This window comes from Melospiza melodia, chromosome 15 (genome assembly GCF_035770615.1).
Source record: "Melospiza melodia melodia isolate bMelMel2 chromosome 15, bMelMel2.pri, whole genome shotgun sequence".
In the NCBI taxonomy this organism is placed as follows: Eukaryota; Metazoa; Chordata; class Aves; order Passeriformes; family Passerellidae; genus Melospiza; species Melospiza melodia.
Window position 1 is genome coordinate 7,559,976 of NC_086208.1, and position 5,639 is coordinate 7,565,614.

Sequence of the window (5,639 nt, forward strand, 5' to 3'; positions counted from 1 at the left end):
CTTTCTGCCCAGCCATTCTCTCACTGTCTTCGTGTCAACAAATAGTTGACCTTGACTAGTAAAATTTACTGTCTGAGATGAATAATAGGATATCCTGTAAAGCAGGAGTGTTAGAAATCTGCGTGGAGGATTGAATTAGAAAACTGCCAGAAGTTCAAGGGCCACATCCATTTTGCATAAAATGAAGCAGATGGTAGCTGACTTAATCTTTGATACCATGGTACAGTCCACAGAGATTATAAATCCCAGCATGAAACACTCCATTTCTTTCTTGCACTGAGCAGGTGATAAAGAAAGATATAACATCTTGCAGACATTTTGAAATACCTACCTTAAAAAAAGGCTCTATGATGCATCCTTGTTTCTTATCTACATTTTTCTAGCACAGGTTCCAGTTTTAGCACCTACAGCTAATATCATACAGTTGATTAGCAACCACAACTAATTGGCAGTTTCTTGGCCATGTTATTGGAGCTTTGCCTATGCTGGCCCAGAGATTCTCTGCTTCTCAGAAACCTCTTTCCTATGTTACACAAGCATCTATAAATCTTCCATCATTAAGTATGACATAACCAGATCAACCAATAGAAGAAATGCTCAGAGTCCATATTTGAAATTCCCACACTACTCAGGAGCTGGTGGGACTTGAACATATTGCTAAGGAGGGGATGTCTTGGGTAGTTCCTGAGGATCATCATCTAATAGGTATTTTACATGGCATGAGTGACTAAGACTGTTGGCATTTTTGGTTGAGAGTGTAAGAGATTTAGAGCCTTATTCAGAAAATCTTAAATTCTAAATGTTTCCCATCATATTAAGCAAAGCAAGTAAACATTTTAAAAGTTACTCTAAGTCAAACTCTTATTGTGTACATCAAAATTTCAGGAAATCCACACCATCTACATATGCAGACTAAGGAAGCTTATGATAAAACCATGTGTTATGAATATTACTGAGTCACTCCCTGCAGACCTCTCTGTGTTGCACCATATCAACTTAATGTTGGGTATGATTTGTGATTTAATTTAAAGGATCTTAACTGGTTTTAAGTTAAGTTTAAGTTAAGTTTTTAGTTCTACTCCTAATATTCAGATACAAAATACTAATCTTAAAACACTGGTATTCCAGACTGAAGAAGGCTAAAGTCTGAAGTAAAAGAATAGAATAATCTTGTTAATTGCCCACAACTTGCTAATACAGTGTGAAATCCATTGGATGTCTGGTAATAAAAATTGTGTTGTCCTTTGGAAATATGCATTTTCTGTAATAAGATTTAAAATGTAAGCGCTAGAATTCCTAAACTTTTATAATATCCAACTACTATACTTGCAGATGTTTTACTTTAATTTATAGACCCCTACAAAGGCATAGATGAACTATGACAGATTTTGGTGTAACTACTTTGTAAGGAAATAGTTCAAACATGATTACTGAAACCTGATTTTTTTAATGGGAAGATGACTAGAAAGTATCATTAATGTGAAAGTGTGGGTGCTTCTCTATGTTTTCCCTAAAAGAAAAATGGACAGTGTTTTGTCATCCAAAGCTATAACCAGTATTACTCAGTACTGGTGGGGAGCAGCCTCAGCCCATCTGCTTTGCTCTGATCTGCCTGCACAGAGCAAACACAAATCTGGGTGGGTTACAGGAAGCACAAATCCCTGGCATTGCTGTGTGAGTTTGAGGCCCTGCTGCCCTTCTCCCACCCAGGTGCTGCCACTGGATGTAGCTTTGTAGCTCTGTACTGCTTGTCAGGGTCTCTGCCTGAACCTTTAAAAACTGAGAGCTGAGGGAAGCTCAAATACTTTGTTGAACCTGCTGAGGCTGCAGCTCTCCCTGTTTGTACTTTCCAATTTTTCATTAGCAGTTCCAATCTCATTATGTGGTAACTGCTACAGAGCCAAAGACTTGTACCCATTGCTTCAGCTGGAACAGCATTAGAGCTGCTATGATTTGTGTCAGGTCTGACTCAGTGCAAAACTTCAGGGGCATCACTACAAACTCAGGTTTTCCATGTCTCATGAGAATAGCCCCGAGCCTATACAAGCTGTAATATTTCAATTTTATAGATGAGAGAGATGAAATTATTTCTTTTGATATTACAGATATGTCCAGGATATCCAGAAATTTATGTTCTCACCCTGATACTGCAACAGGAAAACAAAAAATCAAGAGGAGAAATCATTTAGAAATTATTGTAACTTCATCTTTTTTTGCCCTTTGAGGATTTTGTTTTCAAGCAATGGCTTCCTCTAACAGCTTTTAATACTTAACTAGTAATTTTCATCAGCATGGAGTTGTTGTAATTTGTTACTTCTATGTTCCAATTATGAAATATGACAGAATTCTAAATATTTAATGGGAAGGGGATTATTACCAATGTGCCCTTGTTGCATGCTGCATTGTTATCCTCTTTAGTATTGTAAAATATATGATGTACCTGTGGAAAAGAGACCTTAGTAGTGCATACAGATGGAATTGAATTCCTTAAGCAGTCATAGGCTTGCAAGTTTTATTCTCAAGGTCTCCATACAGATTCTTCAGATTATTATATATGAACACTGGTTAAAAAATGCTTTGCCCATCTTCTTTTAATACAGTAAGTCCACATATGATTCAAAGATACACTGGTACAAAATTATCAATTTGATTACACCCTAAAATGGATGTTTTGGTTGTTGTGCAACTGATGTAAGTTTATTTTACTGTATGGGATGTATTTCTTGCAGATTACAATGACCCTCTGGTTATTTTGGTTCTTGTTCACACTTTAAATGAATTCTTCTAATATCCTTTGAGAAAGATCAGATTCACACAAAGGTCTATAGAGAAATACTGTCATTTAAAATGGAATAGTACAAAACATTATGGTTTTACACTGACAATCATGCAGTGAGACCTTTGGTTCATGTGTTAACCCACTGAATGAAGATTATTATAATATCTGGTAGTCAGTGCAAGAACTCGGGGGTGGAAAGCCTCGATTATTCACTTGGTACTGGTGCTTTTTGTAAGACAAATCTATGTTGCTAGAAAAACACATATTTTTGTTTAAAGGGGATATAGGAAAAAGAAAGACAAGTGGTTTATGGCTCCTATGGTAAGCTTTTCCCACCAACCTAGAACTAATTCTAGGTTTGCAGTGTTTCTGCAATGGTTGAAGTGAAAATCTTACCAGCCTCTTCAAAAATGTAGAAAATTGGTGTCAGATTTTGATAAGCAGCCCAAAACATTCACTGCTTGTAGGAAGATATACAGAGACAAGCTTGCAAAGTACTTTGGGTTGCGTTACAGGTCAAGCTCAACCAATATTAAATCAGTTGTGGGAAGAGGAAAGCCATGACAAAATCAGATTTCCTTTATAGAACACCTGGTGAGACCAGCAGAGTTACTCTTACAACAGAAAAATTGCAGCAACCATGGACATAGACTACATTAAGAATAACTAAAATTTGTTATATAGTGGCCAAGAAGAACACAAAATGACATTATTTCTAAGTTGCTGTACTGAAGGGAGATACATGGTTCATCTCATGTAGTAAAAGCAAGAGTTCTGCCAAAACAGCAATAAACTACCCACCTTCTTTTCTGCTGCCAAATGTTCTCAGGGCCACCAGAGACAACGATCAGGCCTGTGTCAGTCACTGGCTCCTACTGCTTTCATTGCACTCTAAGTCACAGCAGTCCCACCTGGGTCTGCTGATGCAAAAGCCAATTTTCATCTCTCATGGGTCTCTTCTCATTTCTGTGAGGCACTGTCACAGACCAGGCTCTCTCCTGTGCCCAAGCATCCACTTATTCAGCCATCTCGCCAGCTCTCATTCTTCTGGATCCTGACTACTGCAAAGATAAAGCAAATCAAAGGCTTTATTTAAGGCTTTTTTCCTCATTAACTGAAGCCCTTTCTCCTCACTTCAGCCTCATGTTGAGGCTGTGCCCAGGTAATGGCCAGGATAGCATCCAACCCTTCCATTAGTTAAAAAGAAAACTTACTTCAGACTTTTCCTTAAAATTCTCATAATGTCCACTTTCTCACTTTACATTATAAAAAAGTCCAACAAGAGTAATCAGAAATAAACCATAATATTTGCTTTGGAGAGGCAGTTTCCCTGAAAATGGTGAATGAATTAATGTATTTTTCAAATGGTGAGCATGAAGTCTAAGATCTGACTTTTCATAACAACATTGAAATCATGTGCAGGGTGGTTTTAGCACCAACTACTGGGAATTAGGAAATGGAATTAGGTTGCATATGGATATTAGACTTCTTAATGACTCATGAAAAGACAAAAAAGTAGTTAGGCACAAAAAGCATCAAATAAATTTGGGTTGGTTTTGCTATGAAAAAACTGAAGATGCTGTGTCCTATCTGTATGGGATAGATTACAGAAGAAAAGCATAACTTCAGACTGATGTCATCACAATTATTGCTATTCTGCATCTGCCTAATTTCTAGTTGCTTAATTTAGTTGTTTAACTCCTCTTCAAACAGGATTTTAATTTATCTGTTATCATTTTCTCGGTGTTATCTGAAATTCATAAGAAATTGAACCAAAACAATAAATATCTGACCAAAGACACCGCAGAAGCCTTTCTAACTTCAAAACATTTTATTTTAACAAGCTACAGTAGAAATCAGTAAAGTTAAATAATCTTTATGCAAATCAGCACAATATTGTATTTCTGGATGGTGAGGAAGCTATGTTGTGTTAGTGGATAAAAAAAATATCTGGAGGTTGATGTTGAAAAGGATCAGTTTATCATGTGGGTACATTTTATTCCTCTCCAAAATAGTACCAAACTGAAAGTACCTTAGAAGAATTAGATGGCTATACGTTTCCAGGAGAACAGTATCTCTTCCCCTATTACAGATCATTAGGAAGCTAACAATGTGAATGAATGAATGTGGCTGCTCCTGGAAATCCTTTTCAATTAGCTGTTGAAATAGAAAACTCATCTGAGAAACTGCCCTAAAATAATAACACAAGTTTCCTAAGCGAGCACTTTGCCACTGAACAAGAGCATTCCTGTAGTTTAAGCCACTAGAGACAGTTTATAATTAATGCCAAATTTTTCACAGGTGCATTTTTTAAATATTTTGTCAGGGTACTGGCATTTTGTCTGAAAGCTGCAACTTTGGTCCACACAGAATATACTGATAGAAGCAAGGTGTGATGTTAAATCTGCAAGTGAATTACACTTGGATAACTTCCAGAAAGATTATTTTATTTAAAAATTAACCTTTTGTCAATGCCAGTAAGTCTTCTCTACAATAATAGCTCTGAACAGAAGGCTAAGTATCATTGCTTCATATATACCACTTCTTCTTGATATTCTTCTTGGTAACTCATACTTCTCTTTCCTGAAAAGTAAAATATTACCCTATCTTGAACCACCAAAGTGATGAGCTGTTTTTCACTGACTTGTACATGGCCTTTTAAAACACTGATTCTGGGGACTGGCAGAACTGGTGAGTAATTCTGGCTTACAGTACAGCATATGCACAGTGTTTACAGGGGTTTAGAAAACATGCCAAAATACTGCTTTTTAAAATTCTGTCATATTCACATAGGTATCTTGTTTATTGTAGAAGTTTAATATCTGTACTCCACCTGTCTAAACAAGCAGAGCAGTTGACT